Genomic DNA, 16,834 nt, shown 5'->3' on the forward strand with positions numbered 1-16,834 from the left:
ATCTAAAAATTCATATTTAAATATAAAACTATTTGTAAATAAATACACTAAGAAATGGGCTAAGAATAGAATATTTGTAAAGCAGTTGTGGCAAACACATGTTAGAAATATTACCTTTTAAATCTATCAATTTGGTGACAGCCTGGGGAGACAAAGTAATAAACCGTCCTACTTAAACATTACAACTATCCGTTCTAAAATTTGAAAGAAGTGAGAAGGGGTTGGGAAAACTTACCACACCATCTCATTTTGGAAAGTGGTATATTTTCCATTATTATGACTCAAAACAAATGTATTTCTTCTCCGCCTTAATATCCAGTGGAAGGAGTTCAGAAGCAAAAGATAATTGTGTAGCTTGGCAGGCACAGAGTGACACCGTGTGGAATAAATCAGAGCTACTTCAAAAGGCTGACCTGTGCTCTTTCCAGAAGAGCACAACCTGAAATCAACAAGAAACAAAAGGCCAACTTTTCAAGTAAGTCACAGGAATTTTTCCAAATTTCCTTCAGAATTACCTATTGAAAAACTGGGTATGTCTGAGTCTGCTAATAGCAAAGAGAAAAGCTCACCAGGAGGGCACAGGTAGTTAGAGTGGAGCCTATAATATTTTATAACAAACATTTTATTCTAAAAATAGGTAACAAAGCCAATAGTAAGACAGTTAAATTCATGAGTATCTGATAAATATATTTAGAGAATCTTTCCATACATGTACACACCACACACACTCACATACATGTTTTATCCATATTTATACCTTAGAATTTCAGTGATCTAAGAGCATTTAAAAAATAAGACTCACAGCTTAAATAATTATTGAGTCAATTTTCTTTTGTATTGAATACTTTAAAGAAAATTTCACAACAATGTATTGTATAGTAATTTTAGTAATATACATCAGTTGCTTCAACAAGGAAAAGCCAGGAAATCACTAGCTAACAACATATATATTTGAGGTGGCATTACAGAAATTATTTTAACTTTTTTTAAGATAGATGGTTGCATCAATAAAAATTATGTGCTTTGTCAATATCTTTTTATTTATTCACTTACCCAATATCCAAGCAATATTCAGTGAGTATCTACTATGTTTCAGGCACTGAGAGAAATGTTGGAGACACCTTGTCCTTGAGTTATAGCAGTCTAGTGAGATATCAGAAAAACACATTGAGAAATATTTAAAATATGCATCAAATGCCATTTTGGCATTTATAGAAAAGATTATAACATTTTTTTTCTTTTGACCAAATATAGGGTAAATTGTACCGTTCATAAAACAAACAAACAAAAAACAGTTGCCATAAGTTCATTCTGACTCATGGCAACATCATGTTTGTGAGAGTAGAACTGTGTCTGCAGGGTTTTCAGTGGCTGATATTTTGGAAGTAATTGCCAGGTCTTTCTTCCAAGATACTTCTGGGTGGACTCCAACCTCCAACCTTTTGGTTAGCAGCTGAGGGCATTAACTGTTTGCACCACCGAGGGATTCCCATACCATTCTTGCTCTACATAATATCCAGAGAGAGCTGTTTAAAATACAGATCAGATCATGCCACTCATCTGCTTAAAATGTTCTAATAGTTTCCTATCACATTTATATAAATCTCAGTCCTTACTCTGGTCTACAGCGGCCATCTTACCCTTCCCCTTCTGCCTTCACACTGCTCCATCCAATGCCACTGACATTTCTTCTGTTCCTGGACACACTGAGTTCGTTTCTGCAGTAAGACTTTGCACCAACTCTTCTCTCTGATGGAAATGCTCATACCTGACTTCCCTATATTTGGCTCTTCTTACCTTTTAAGACTAAACATTACTCTCATCTCCTCAAAGAAGACTCTTGTTGATTCTTCAATCTAAAGTTTCCACCAAGACTCAACATACCACATCACTCTATTATGATTCCACTCCCTGACACTTTTTCTTCCCCAGTTGTTGTGAGTCGATTCCTATTCCTGGTGACCCCATGTGTTTCAGAGTAGGCCTGTGTTCCATAAGGTTTTCAATGACTGTCCAACCCCTAGAGACAAATAAAGATCGGATTTATAAAGATACTGATAAAAGGCAATAATAATGAAAACAAAAAAAAAAAAAAATGAGGTATTTGACTTATGTCAGAACCAACTTAAGAATCATCAGAATGGAACCCCCTTATAAGTCGGGGACTATCTGTATTAGATGTGTTAGATTTTTTAAAGTTTCAGGTCTTTAATTAAAAAAAGATTTAATTTATTCTGTGATCAAAGAGTAATACTTATTGGGCAACATATTTTAGCAAAATTTAAGAAATTAATTTTACAAATGAGAAAGTTCTGTGTGTAAGTTGCCTCATCCAATGGCAATCTAATTAACTGGTAGTAGCTGTCTTGAGTACTATGTCTCTAAATAGTCTGAGGTCATGCGCAGGCTCAGTGGGCAGTTCTATGAGTGAATAAGGTGGCCTGCCATCAGCACAATGGTGAAAGGATCATGACATACATGCAAGGTATCTATTTCCCTTTATGGTTTAAAGAATGGCATTGCTGGTAGAGGGGAGGACGCTATACCAAGACAGGTCTGGCTTCAGTTCTGGTTCTGCCACATAGAAGCTTGGCCACAATACTTATATTTTCCAAGCCTTATTTTCTTTACTTCTAAACACAGTACAATAACATTTACTCTACATAGTTGTTGTGGACATCCATTGTGTTAAAATAAAGTGTAGAAAGCACCTAATACAGAAGAACTTATAAATTATAATACAATATACACTTACGTATCTGCTGCAAAAGACCTCTTTAAAGTGTTAAAAAGCACAGATGTCACTTTGAGGACTAAGGTGCACCGGACTCAAGCTATGGTATTTTCAATCACCTCATATGTATGCGAATGCTGGACAGTGAATAAGGAAGACTGTAAAAGAACTGACTCCTTTGAATTATGGTGCTGAAGAAGAATATTGAAAATACCACGGACTGCCGGAAGAACGAACAAATCTGCCTTGGAAAAAGTACAGCCAGAATGCTCCTGTGAGGATGACGAGACTGCGTGTCACATACTTTGGACATGTTATCAGGAGGGACCAGTCCCTGGAGAAGACGTCATGCTTTGTAAACTAGAGGGTCAGCGCAAAAAAGGAAGACCCTTGACGAGATGGACTGACACAGTGACTGCAACAATGGGCTCAAACGTAGCAATTATTGTGAGGATGGCACAGAACCAGGCAGTGTTCCTTTCTCTTGTACATAGGGTCTCTGTGTGCTGTAACTATCATTAATCTAGTGGTCTTTCTTTCAAAATTAGATTATGCATTTAAAATATAGTTTATAAAAAAATTTCTACTTCTTCAAATTGATATTATCTTCTTATATACTCATATTTATTGGAAACAGGTAGGAGGTAGAGAGTTTGCAGGAAATAAAGGTGAAGAGGACTAAGAAGGAGAGAGAGAACTAGGGCAATAAGGTATCAGGGAAGCCATGCGGGAAAAAAAAAAAAAGTTTTCCAGAGGATGGTCAACATCATAAAATGCTAGAGAGGAACATGAAGGAAATTGAAACTAAAATTATCTGGATTTGATCTTTGGAATCTTATCAGAGAATGAAACTTCAATAGTGATAGGCATAGAAGATAAAAGTTAAGTCATTTAAGAAACAATAAGGAGAATTCAATATGACAAAAAGTAGTATAATCAGATAACTTGTTACGAGGTTTTGTATCAGAGGGTTTTCTGTTGCACGGGCATTACATAAAAGATATTTGGAGAATAAAATATATGAAGGAATTAATTTCTATTATCTTACAAGGTTCAAATCAGCATTATTCCTCTAAAATTTGGAAAAAATATAAAATAGGTTAAATTATATATTTATAGGGGTTGTTGGAAGAAAACGACATTGCTATCTTTTCTGCTCTGAATTTGGAGAACACATTTTCTTCAAAAGAAGAAGAAAAAAAAGGAGAAAGCGGATGAGGAGGAAGACAAGAAGATAGTGCAACTATAAACATGCAGGGGTTTTAGTAACTTTTCTCCTCATTGCTCCTGGAAACTTTTGTATGAAATGAGTTCAGTACAGACTATTTTGAGGCTTATCTGCTTTCACACAGCTGTGTAAAGCTGGGCCAATGTATTGAGGACCCTAGTGATATGGACTCTGGGGAAAAATCAGAGAAAGTTGGGGGAGGGGAGTACAGAGTACTTAATCCTATGGGCATAACATATTCCAGAAGTTAGGTTTGATAACACAGGGTTGGCATTAAAGAAAAAAGGTATCATGAATGCACGGATATATGGCTCCCCATGCCAGGTCTTTGCTTTACTCTCCTAATTTATTTGGGTTATATTTTTTAAATTCTTAATTTAACTTAGTAAATGGAGAAAAATTAAAAATCTTTTTAAAAAGGAAAATGTAGATTAGGTGGATTAATTTAATATCTATGAGATTTATTTTCATCTTCATAACGTAGTCCTTAGATAGCAGTTTAGTTCACTTTGCATAGTGGAAATACCATTATAAAACAGAAAAACCCAGTGTAAAAAATATTAGAGTGGTTTAAAAGTAAATTTTACTTTTATTATTAAAATATGAATAATAATAATAGTTCAATTACTAAATGTTGTGTGCCAGGCACTACTCTTCATCATGCATACAATTTACTTACAGAATTAAGTATTCTCTAAATCCTTACAAAATCATTCTGAGACATATAATAGATAAGGAGATTGAAATTCAGTAGGGTTGATTAACATTCCCATGTTCAAACAGTTACTAATTGGTAGAACTGCATTTCAAACCCACTTCTGTTTGGCTGTAAAATACAACTATGGACTGCTGTAATACATTGTGTGCAATATGTTATTATTCATCAGCAAATAGAATTTAGTAGAAGGTGAGGGTTTTTTCAACCTTCAAATTAAACTCATAGGATGATGGGCTTTTATAGGGAGAAGGGGCTCATCCATCATGTAGTCTAAATCTTTCATTGCTGCTGCAGGTATGCCAGTTTCTGAACTCTCCAATTGTAAAATTTCTTTTTTAAGGCCTATGTCATAATTATATAATGAATATAAAAATATAAGGCAATAAATACAAAGAATACAAAATTTAAATTTAACCACACCATCTCCCACTCGATAAGGAAAACAAATTCAATTTTTAACTCAGCGTGCTATAGCAACCGACCTTTTGATTGGCAGCCGAACTCTTAACCTCTACACCACCAGGGTTTCCATAGTAAATATCAGGTGATACTTAACAAAGTAAAGGAGTCCCGGGTGGTTCAAGGAGCCCTGGTGGTACAGTGGTTAAGAGCTCGGCTGCCAACCAAAAGGTTGGCAGTTTGAATCTACCAGCTGAAATCTTATGGGGCAGTTCTACTCTGTCCTATAGGGTCGCTATGAATTGAAATCAGCTTGATGGCAATGGTGCAAGGGTTAACGTGCTCAGTTGCTAACCATAAGGGTGAAGGTTCAAGTCCACTCAGAGGTGCCGCAGAAGAAAGTCTGACGATCGGCTTCCAAAAAATCAGCCACTGAAAACCCTATGGAGCACAGTTCCACTTTGATACACTTGGGGTCGGTCGCCAAGAGTCACAGTTCACTAAACGGCAACTGGTTTTAATTGGTTAAACTGGGCAAAAGTGGAGACCTAGTTCGGAGTTGTGTAATCATATAAGTAGGTAATGAAAAACAGTTCTGGACGATTGGTGAGCACCTTCTGGCAGTGTTTATAACTTCTGTTCAAGATCTCTGAAAACTTCATCCTGAGGCTTTGCCTCCCATCAGGCATCCCCTGTTATGGTGTGCCCTCCCACAAGATGGCAGTAGCTTCTGGCCTCTGACAATGCTATTTCCTCCTGGTGTCCTTCCAGCCATCATGGGATTGCATCTTCATCAACTGTTCGACTTCTCGCTTTTCAACCACCTATGTAAGCAACTCCCTGAATTAAATTATCTTAGTTGAAATACCTAGGTTAGTTTCCATTTTCTTTAAAGGGACTTGACTGATACTATTTAGCACTTTCCAAAATGTTCTGTTTATATAATGCAATAATTGAAAGGGCAGTTACTAAAGAGAAATTGACATATGCTACACCGGAAATATTATATGTGATTATCTGTAAAATTACCTATTTTTCTGCTTAGGATGGTATTTGGTATACAGAGGTATACTGAGCTGTGGAAAAAGGGTGGATCCACCCAAATTTTAACCTTTCGTAAAGGGAGAAAGTTCTGTTATTCCAGTCTTATTCTTGAGGACAGGAAAGAAACATGGTTGCAGCAAACCTCTGAACATTCTTTTGGTCCTGTATTCCTATACGAATATAATGACATACCTATTTGGCCAGCATGCCACTTTGAGGCGACTTCAATGATCAATGTCTGCCCTCTTGCTTGATAAAGACAGACTCAGATAAAATTAGCTGATGTAAATGTGGGTAAGTGGACAGAAGTATTTTGAAGTAAGTTTCCTTAATGTGGTTGTATGACTAAACTAAATAGCTAAGGAGTCTATAAAACTGAAATTAATTTAAACATAGCACTCAAAAAAGGGGCTTGCATTTATAGGACATAGTAGTGCGTCTCAAGACAAACAACTTGAAGTTGCATAAATGCTTATAGCAAGAGGTAGGCGAAATAGAGATTGAACATTATTTAGGGAGTAATTTTCAAATGATTTAAGTTATCTCTATAGATCCAGAGATTATGAAACTGTGTATTTTAAACACTCAACTTATTGAATGGTTATCAAATACCATAATTCATTTCTGATAGTTTTATCCCTTTCTCTTTTTCCTATTGTGTTTAGTGGTGCGATAGGCTGAGAAGGAGGTGGCTGAAGGCAAATATAGAAAAATGAAGAAGAGTTTAGTAGGTATTACTTGCATATAAAAAAGACATATAGAAACTTTTATTTTAGCTACATAATTCCTGGAATTTATTCTTAAAAATTGGGAGGCTCTTTATAAGGAAATTTTATAGTTTTATAAACCTATATGTGTAGATTTATACACATTTGTACTCATTTTATAAACAGTACAAAATGGTGATTATTGACAAGGTACTGTTTTTATGTTATTGGAACTTTCCATGATTGACTCTGGTGATGGAAAACTTTCAGTGAAGATATATCAATAACATGAAATCTGAGAAAAGATAATCCTGGACTTAAGCTCAGCCCAAAGAATTCCTATATATCATAGAGGAATAAATTAACTAAATAAGTGTTTGTAATTTCTTTTTATTCACAAAAATTCATTGGAATTATATCAACATATTAATTGTTTTGCATAGAATTAGAGGATTTTTTTAAACTTTTTTGAAAAATAATTTAATCCCATGTAGTGGTTGATAAAGGAAGCCTGGGTTATAAAATTTTTGAAAGGGGAGGGGGAGGGAAATGCTTATTTCTGTTGAGATTCCTAAGTGCATTGCATGACTTTCTTTTTTCCAGGCCATTTCCTTTTGCCAGAGAACATAATATCCAGATTTATGTTTTTCTGAGTAAATAGTCTCTTTCTGCAGTTCCAGTGAGTAATTATATGTTTAAAAAATGGTAGTAAATTCAAGGAAAATTGAAGAGTGATTTACAGTATTTGGATGCATCTTTAATTGCAAGATCAGGGATTTAGTATCTGTAGTCAAATGATGCAGTGTTTGGGAAAGGGCGACTGGGCATCTTTTGAAATGTCTAGTTGTCTGCAAATACAAAGACCTTCAAGGGAAAACTTTTGCACTCCAACCCTATCTTTAACCCTAGAAAAGACAATCTATTTTCCTTAAATATATCTCACCAATAAAACTTCTAAATTGACGAGTATCAATATATTGCCTTCCTTAACTAACAGATGAGCCCTGGTGGTGCAGTGGTTAAGAGCTCGACCGCTAACCAAAAGGTTGGCAGTTAGAATCCACCAACTGCTCCTTGGAAACCCTAAGGGGCAATTCTACTATGTCCTATAGGGTTGCTGAGTCAGAATTGACTCGATGGCAATAGGTTGGGTTTGGTTTGGTTTAACTAACAGATGGATTTCAAGAAATCTAGGAGTTAGGCTCAAACACAAAAGCATCTCCAAGTCTAAGAATCGCAAGCTTGAATAAATTGAGTAAAACTTGTGAAATTGGCACCCCTTCAGTAACATTACACTAGTTTCCAATAGATTTAAAACCTGAGGTTTTAGTAAAAAGAAGTCTGGCTTTTTCTTCATAACATTTCTAGCATTTAAACACAATCTAGTGAAGTCTTTGATTTTGAAGTGTAAATATAGATTAGTAATATTTCATTAATTTTACTATTTTTTGCAACACTAAGTAGCTATTTACAAAACATTACCTATAACACATTTTTTTCAACAAGTCAGGAAACGTAATACTCCCAATTTCAACTTATCAACAAAGGCCAATACAAAAATACTTTTTATGAATAACCAAAATTTTGCTTTCTTAAAGCAGGAAAATGTTGTTGCTGTTGTGTGCAATCCCGTCGATTCTGACTCATAGCAGCGCTATAGGACACAGCAGAACTGTCCTATAGGACTTCCAAGGCTGTAATCTTTAGGGGAGCAGACTGACACATCTTTCTTCCCTGGAACAACTGGTGGGTTTGAACCCCCGACCTTTCACTTAGGAGCTGAGCACTTAGCCACTGTGCCACCAGGGCTTCTTAAAGCAAGATAAAGGCTGCGGGAAAACATTTAGTAATTATTTCTTTGATGATTATCAGGTATAAAGCATTTTACTTCAGAACAGAAGATACTTTTCCCTCTTTCTAATTAAAATTCTCTTCAAAACAATGAGAATGAATTTTCTGATTCAATTTAAGGTCTTCATCAAGCATGTATTTACTGAATTAGTAAAACAATTTTTGAATTGCTATTTTTATAAGATCAATAAGTTAGTAGGAGAAGGAGTTTTAATCCCTCAGTATGAAATATTCTTTTAAAATCCTGTCTATTTATAATTTCAGTTAAGGCATAGGGAAATTATCTTGAGTAATAGTAATGTCTGATGTTCTGAAAGGAGTTTGAGTAGCCAGATGTATGCATTTGTCAAAACTGATCAAATGGTAAATTTCAGATGTGTGCATTTGGTTGTATATAATTTTCCCCTCATTATCTCAAAATTTAAGTAAAGAACTAAACAATTGTGATAGTCCTCTTAATGATATGTACATTAAAGTGTTTAGGGGGATGTGAACTAATTTCTGCAACTTTGTATCAAAAATGCATACAGCTAAGATGGATTAATTGATGGAGACAAAGTCGGCATGATCAAGCAAGCATAGTTAAATGTCATCGTAGAACTGGGGATACTTAATGTTCACTGTAACATTATTTAAAATTTTCTCTGTTTAAATTTTGTGTAATAAATATAATTTTTTTAAGTTACAATTAAATGCAGAATTGGATATCTATATTTACCTAAAGGAAGAAGCCTACTTTGTTTTTAAAGATTTGTTGTACGTGTTTAAGCAGATCAGATTGTTTAGATAGTCATTCTGAGATCATACTGTTCATGACTATTTAAAAAACATTTTATGTAGGGTTATAATAAACAAATGAGAGCTTTTGCATTTCAATCTATATACATGGCTTTCACTAGGTAGATTCAAAGCGAGTTAACATGTTGATTTCTTGCCCTTCCACTGACCCCAATTTTCAGAGGTTTAGAAATTGCCTGCAAAATTGACTTTAGTGCTGAGATTTGGCACTGACAGCTAAAACCCAAGACCGAGTTGTCATTTTCAGTTTATTTTCAAGCTTATTGGCAAGAAGTTGCGACACTCATTTCTTTGCGTGGGACCGTAATGCCAGGGGATGTTAGGACACAATGTCCCTCAGGAGATGTATCAGGAATATCTGAAAATGTGCAGTAAGGTGATGATGGCCGGTGGAGTCCAAAACTGCTAAGCAGGGACTTCAGAAATAAATGGGAAGGTAAAGAAATTTAATTTGTAGGTTTCAGGTATTATTCTCCTTCATTCTATAAAATTCTTTATATATGTGAGAATTTTCTGGTCAAGAACTAATATGTCAGTAAGTTGATTTACCATCATGTTATAATGTGTGAATATTTTAAAATAAGAAGGATTGTAATGGCAATCATATGTACATTCAGGTGGAGAATGTAGGGAAGTTATTCTCATTCATGCCTTTTTTTCCTCTCCTTTTAAATAATTTTCTGTTTTTCTTTATTTGCTCTTTTTGCCATTTGTATTCATTGACACTAACACTGCTGTTTGTTTTGGGGAAGTATAACTCATTTTAATATGATTCTTGTCTTGAGTTTACTCATTCTCTGGTTTTTACTCTTGATATAATCATTTTTAAACATTATAAATATTAATATTAAGATACATATCAAAAGCTCTGAAAATTTTTATAGGGTTAAAATGGTTTTGTTCTTGGTAACAGATATTTATCAAGGACCTTGTAGTATATGGTGCCAGTTCTGAGTTGTGAAGAAAATATTAACCCAGAAATAGATGCAGTTCCCTAAGTATTTACCCAGGACAATAAATCAAAGGAAAGCAAAAACTAGAGAAAAAAACAAAAGAAATGAGTTTGATGGGTTTATTTATTCAATAAATATCAATTTAGCACCTTCTGAATAGCCAAAACTGCGTTATGTACTCTGCATGGAAATACAGAAATAAATATGACATTGTTCCTGTCCTTGAGGAAATATTAATATGCTGAGAAAGTTGAATACACAAGTCTGTAGCTCAGTAACTATACCTGGATTGAGATATACACTTGGAATTAATCAGCAAATTCGTAAGTAATGTCACTTCCTACCATTCAAATATTCTCTAAAGATACTCATAATGAGAAGTTAAGACAAAACTCATGAGGCTCCACAGAATAAACTCTCCAAACTGTGCCTTTTTTGCTGGGTTTACTTCTCTTCTGAGAAATGATACTTTCTCATTACGCATATTGTTGGTGAGATAATCTAATGGTGACAATGATCATTTCTCACTGGAAGATCTATGCTTGTGTCTACACATTGTTTCACTTCATTGGTTCAAAGTTCAGTTTCCTATAGCTCCTTGTCTTTGCTAGGCTTTTATGCCAGTAAGTATGACTACGTTTGAAGGGTCCCCAGTACTTAGACTAGGTATGGTGAGTAATGTATTTCTTTATCACAAATAGAGTATATCTTCTAATTGATATTTAGAAGAACAGTAAAAAAAAAATAAAATAAAAGCATACAAAATACAACCCAGACTCATATGGTATTAAATAGTGTCAGATGCTACAATGATAATAGCCATGTTTTTATTATTTATCTTTTATTGTAATACTAGTCACTTCTAAGGCATGCTATTATGAAATATCTGCTAAATACAGTAGAAGTTATAAAAGGATCTAGTTGAAAATTATACATGCTGAGAATACCAATTAGACCCATAAAATACCCATAAATACCAATTATACCCATAAAAATTCATCTGTTTTTTCTAATATGTTATCGTATAACTCATTGCCATCAAGCCGATTCCAACTCATAGTGACCCTAAAGGACAGAGTAGAACTGCCCCATACGGTTTCCAGGGAGTGCCTGGTGGATTTGAACTGCCAACCTTTTGGTTAGCAGCCATAGCTCATAACCACTACACCCCCAGGGTTTCCGTATTATCATATGGTGTCTGTCATATATGACTCAATTTGCTGTATAAGGCATGTGAAATTTTCCCACTACCTCTAATTATTTGTTGAAGAAAATTAGGTCTGTTGATTTTTTTTTTTTCTCTCTATGAATTCCCTAAGTTTAAGACAGATTTTTAGTTTAAAACCCATCCAAAAATTAATTGTAGGAAAATTATTGTTCTAAGTGCTTTTTTTTGAACTAGGAAAGGCTAACTGATGAGAAGTATATGTGTCTTAGGCTGAGTTCTCTAGAGAAGCAAAACCAGTGAAGTGTATATATATACAGAGAGAGATTTATGTCAAAGAAATGGCTCATGCGGTTGTAGAGGCTGGAAAGTCTCAAGTCTGTAGGTCAGGCTAGAGGCTCCTCATGACTCATGTAGCTGCAGGGGCTGGCAAAACCAAGATCAGCAGGTCAGACTGCAGGCCTCTGGCTCACAGACTGCGAAGGCCAATGGATCCCAAGATTGGCAGGTAAGCTTCTAGCTCAAATCCTGAGAACCAGAGGTCAGATGAGGATCCAGAGTGAGCAAAAGCCAGCGAGCTTTGCCAGAAAGTCCACACATATTGGATGCAGGCCATACCACCAAGGAAACTCCTTTTCAGCTGATTGGCCACTCATGGCAGATCTCATCATGGAGATGATTACATTATATCAGATCCCATTATGTTGGTGATTACATCGTTACATAGCTGTCAGACTACATCATAACTGCCAAACCAATGAGAATCATGGCCTAGCCAAGTTGACACACAACCTTAACCACCACAATATGATTCAGATCTTCCCTATTCACCCACCAAAATTTCTTAAAATATATTTCCTTATCTTTCAGCTGGGCATGTCCTGGACTCTTGGTTGTCTGTATGGGTTTTTTCTTTGCTTTTTCCTTTTTTTGCTTTTGTTAAGTTTCTGAAAATATTATGATAAAAAAAATAGGGAGTAAGAATGTAAATGTACAAAATTCTTTGATGTTGGATTGAGGGCACCACAGAATTTTTGGATACATACAAGATATAAATTTCCTATTTAAAAAGGTTCAAGGAACCACAGCACTTATAGTATATAACTTCAAATATGATGAAAAAAAAAAAAAAACACATGCTTTCTATTCATCTGCTCTCGTCAAGTTCAGTATTTTAAAAATATATTTGTTTTTTATCTTAGTGACATCTGAAATTCTGTATTTTTCAGAAAATATATGCCTTATAGAATAGAATATTTAATACTGAATTTGAAATGAATTTTGTCACATGAAATTCTTTTGGCTTTTCTATAAATATATCTCAAAGCAATCTAAAAGTAAGCAAAACTGATTGAATTTTTTTCACATATGAAATATATGGAAGATTCTTGAGTAAGTAGCATGAAGAACTATGAACTGTTGCAAAATTTGCCATCAAATACTCACATCCCAACAATTTCACAAAAGTCTGTTGACCTGTAACTCAGTGTGTCTCCTTGCACCCAGCTAGAGGACTGCCATGACTGCACTCTTCATAAAAGGACACGTTAATTTTTGCCAGAATACAGAGGCACTCTTGATTTTCTTTGTTTTTTTTTTTACAGTTAAGTTCATTTATTTATTTAGGTATTTGATTTTTTTTCTTTCTTAACCTTTATTTTTAGAACAGCTTTAGATTTACAGAAAAAATTATAAAGTTAGTATAGGAAGTTCCCATACAACCACATTGTTTTCCCTATTATTAACATCTTGTATTAGTATAGCATATTTGTTACAATTAATGAACAAATATTGGTGAACTATTATTAAATAAAATCCTTACTTTATTCCAATTTCCTTATTTTTTACATATTGTATTTTTCTTTTCCAGGATCCAATCAAGGATGCTATGTTACATTTAGTTGTCATATCTCCTTAGGCTCCTCTTGGCTGTGACTGTTTCACAGACTTTCCTTATTTAGTTATTTATTGACAGTTTTGAGGAGTATTATTTTATAAAATAAAATAATAATAATTTTATAAAATAATCCTCTATTGGGATTTGTCTGATATTTTTCTCTTAATTAAATTAGGGTTATGGGTTTGGGGGAGGAAAATTACAGAGGTAAAGTGCCATTTTCATCATATCATATCAAGGGTGTATACTCTCAATATTATTTTTCACTATTGAAGTTGACCTTGATCATTGGCTCGAGGTAGTGTTTGCCAGGTTCTCTATCATAAGGTTACTGTTTTTTTCCCCCACTTTCATAGTGCACTCTTTGGAAAGACGTCTCAGTGTGCAGCCAAACTTAAGTAACTGGGAGGAAGCTTCCACCTCCTCAAGGGTGAAATATCAACATAAATTATTGGCAATTCTTCTGCACAAAAGATTTTTCTCTTCTGACCCAATTATTTATTCATTCAATCATTTATTCTTATCATGTGGACTCATATCTGTTTATTTTATACTTTAGGTTATAATTTAATACTACTTTATTTTGTTGCTCAAATTATTCCAGTTTTGGCCATTGGAAACTTTTTGGTTTGGCTTCATTGTCCATTTGACATATTCTCATCACTGTGAGTGTTTTTTCTTTTTGTCTTTTTTTTTAGTATTTCCTTACTTTCTGGCACTACAATAGCTCCAGACTCATCTTGTGTATTTTCTGCCCCAGTTCTAGATTCTTCCACTTCTCCAAGGAGTCCCAGTTGTTTTCATTAAAGGGTGGTGTTAGAAACCAAAATCTGGGTTCTAGGTGCACTTCTTGCTATTACAGTGTTGTTGCTTCTAGCCCCTCTCAGCTTACACAGCAAGGAAATTGATGTGTGCACATTAAACTGTATGTATGCACATAACTATAAATATTTCTACACGTACCATCTTTATTTATAGTATGTTTTCTGAGTTCATACTGATGTCTCCAACTCAAATCTATTACCACATTAGTCATTCTAGACTTATTCCCCTCAATTATCAGAATTGTTAACCTATACCTCTGTTGGAAACAACTTTATCAACTATAGTGCAGTTTTAGGTATAGTTCCCTTTGCTTTTAGTTTTACAGGCTCCACTCACTTCCAAAGTTACTTAGGTCAGAAATTTTCCACACCATCTTCAATAAGGTTGTTTCATATACTGCAGGGCATTTAATTTTTTTTTTTTCATTTGTTTTTTATTTTTTTTTCAAATTATACATTCTTTCCTGGCATCTTCTGAGCTCATAAATGATTTTTAAATTTTCATACATTACCTTTTACTCTCTGTGTCAATGGGCTTTGGCAAATGCATAATGCCAAGTATCCACAATTATAATATCACAGAGAATTTTTTTTTGTCACCTTAAAAATCCCTTGTGCTTCACCCTCTCAACCCTATCTCCCTAGTTTAATTAAGTATTTTAATCAAAAGTCTTCCTCAGGAAGGAGAGCAAAATATCATCCTTTATCATGGCATATATGGCTTTTACCATTTGACTTTTGTTCACCTTTCCAGACACATGTTCAGAGTCATATATAAAGCCAACCAAATAATGTGCATTCCATGTAAATCTAGCCATGGGTATTTCTTAGAATATATCATCTTGCTAATTAATCTGCACCTAAATATCATTCCCTCTTCCTGAAATGCCCTCCCAGTCATGACTGCCGGAAAATTTCTACACATTCTTCAGAAACCTTAAATGTGCCATCATCAGGAAAGACCTCCTTGATCACATCAAACAGGTTAGATAAACCGTCCTTTGTATTTCATTTCAAGGAGTTTGGTGGTGCAGAGGTTAAGCGCTTGGCTGCTAACTGAAAGGTTGATGGTTTGAACTCACCAAAGGCTCCATGGAAGAAAGATGTGGCAGTCTGCTTCTGTAAAGATTACAGCCTGGAAACCTTATGGCTCAGTTCTACTCTGTCCTATAGGGTCATTGTGAGCTGGAATTGACTCCATGGCAATGGGTTTTTTCGGTTGATATTTCATTTCTGTCATTATATGTATCACTCTATGTTGTTGTATTTTTGTGATTTTGCCCCCTCACTAGAATATAATCAACTCAAAGAAAGATTGTATGTTATTCATTTGTATATCCCTAGTGGCTATCTTACCATCTGACGTACAAGTGGTACAAATATTAGTGGCATAGACAAAAGAATGAATAAGTTAATGTGTGGGTAAGTGAAACATACATATTTGTTTCTGATTTCAACATTCAAAAATTAAGTTTTTTGGAAGCTGAGGTTGGTCTAAGGCTAAAAGTGGTAAATCTCAACTTTCAAAGGGAGTTCAAAAGGACCAGGTTCTAACCACCTGAAGACTAGGTTTAGCTATGACAAACTTGGGACATACTACTGATATAAACTGTATTTTCCTTACAAATGATGCACAATTTCCTTCCTGCACTGACTTATTAAATAAAGAAAACTGGTAAAATTTCTCATATGTGTGCCCAACTTGAACTTTATGAGTATACACTTACGCATACACAACTCAAAGGCTGATTCTTTGTCCAAACAGTGAATTTGGTTAATATGGCTGTGCTAGTACAACTCTCCCCTCAAAGGAATCCCTTTATCTTCACTTTCAAGCTCCCAGTATACTTACTTGGGTTCAGTTCAGGGTAAGTATCACCATAGAAGCTCGTTATTACACATGGTTTCAAATAAATCTCTAAAAGCAGATTAAGTCCTTGCAAAACCTAGCAAGGCCCCTTCTCCATGTCACTTAGAATCACCACTCTGTAAACATTCAATGCCAAACTCAAAATCTCAACAACTGATTTTTTTTTTTTAATTTTTTTTTTAGTAAAGGACATACAATGCAGCTGCGGAAAGAGTGCAGCTTTCTTCACTAGATCTGCTAAATAAAAGAACCAATCATGCCAGGTAAAACCAGGTATTTCTATAGACCAAAGCTAACACCTGCGTATCGACCAGGGCCGGATGTTCTCAATCACTTTACTTGTGCTAAGCCCAGCAATTAGCCAGAGAACAAAACTGGGCTTGGAAAATGCAATTGCCTCCAATAAAATGAACTATTTAAGCTAATAATTAAAAAGTGATTAATTCTAGGGTATATTCTTGAAAGATCAAAGTGCTTCATTTAGGGATAAATAAAAATCTCCCTGTATTACTTCTAATCATTAACCTTCTTAAATTAATCCAACCTAAACATTTTCAACGAACTTCTTGAATAAGTGTATATATTTCCCTTTTATTATCCTCTGAAATGGAATTGATTAGAAGAAGAAATCTCAAAAGACAGTTTT

This window comes from Trichechus manatus, unplaced genomic scaffold (assembly GCF_000243295.1).
Source record: "Trichechus manatus latirostris isolate Lorelei unplaced genomic scaffold, TriManLat1.0 scaffold00241, whole genome shotgun sequence".
NCBI lineage: Eukaryota > Metazoa > Chordata > Mammalia > Sirenia > Trichechidae > Trichechus > Trichechus manatus.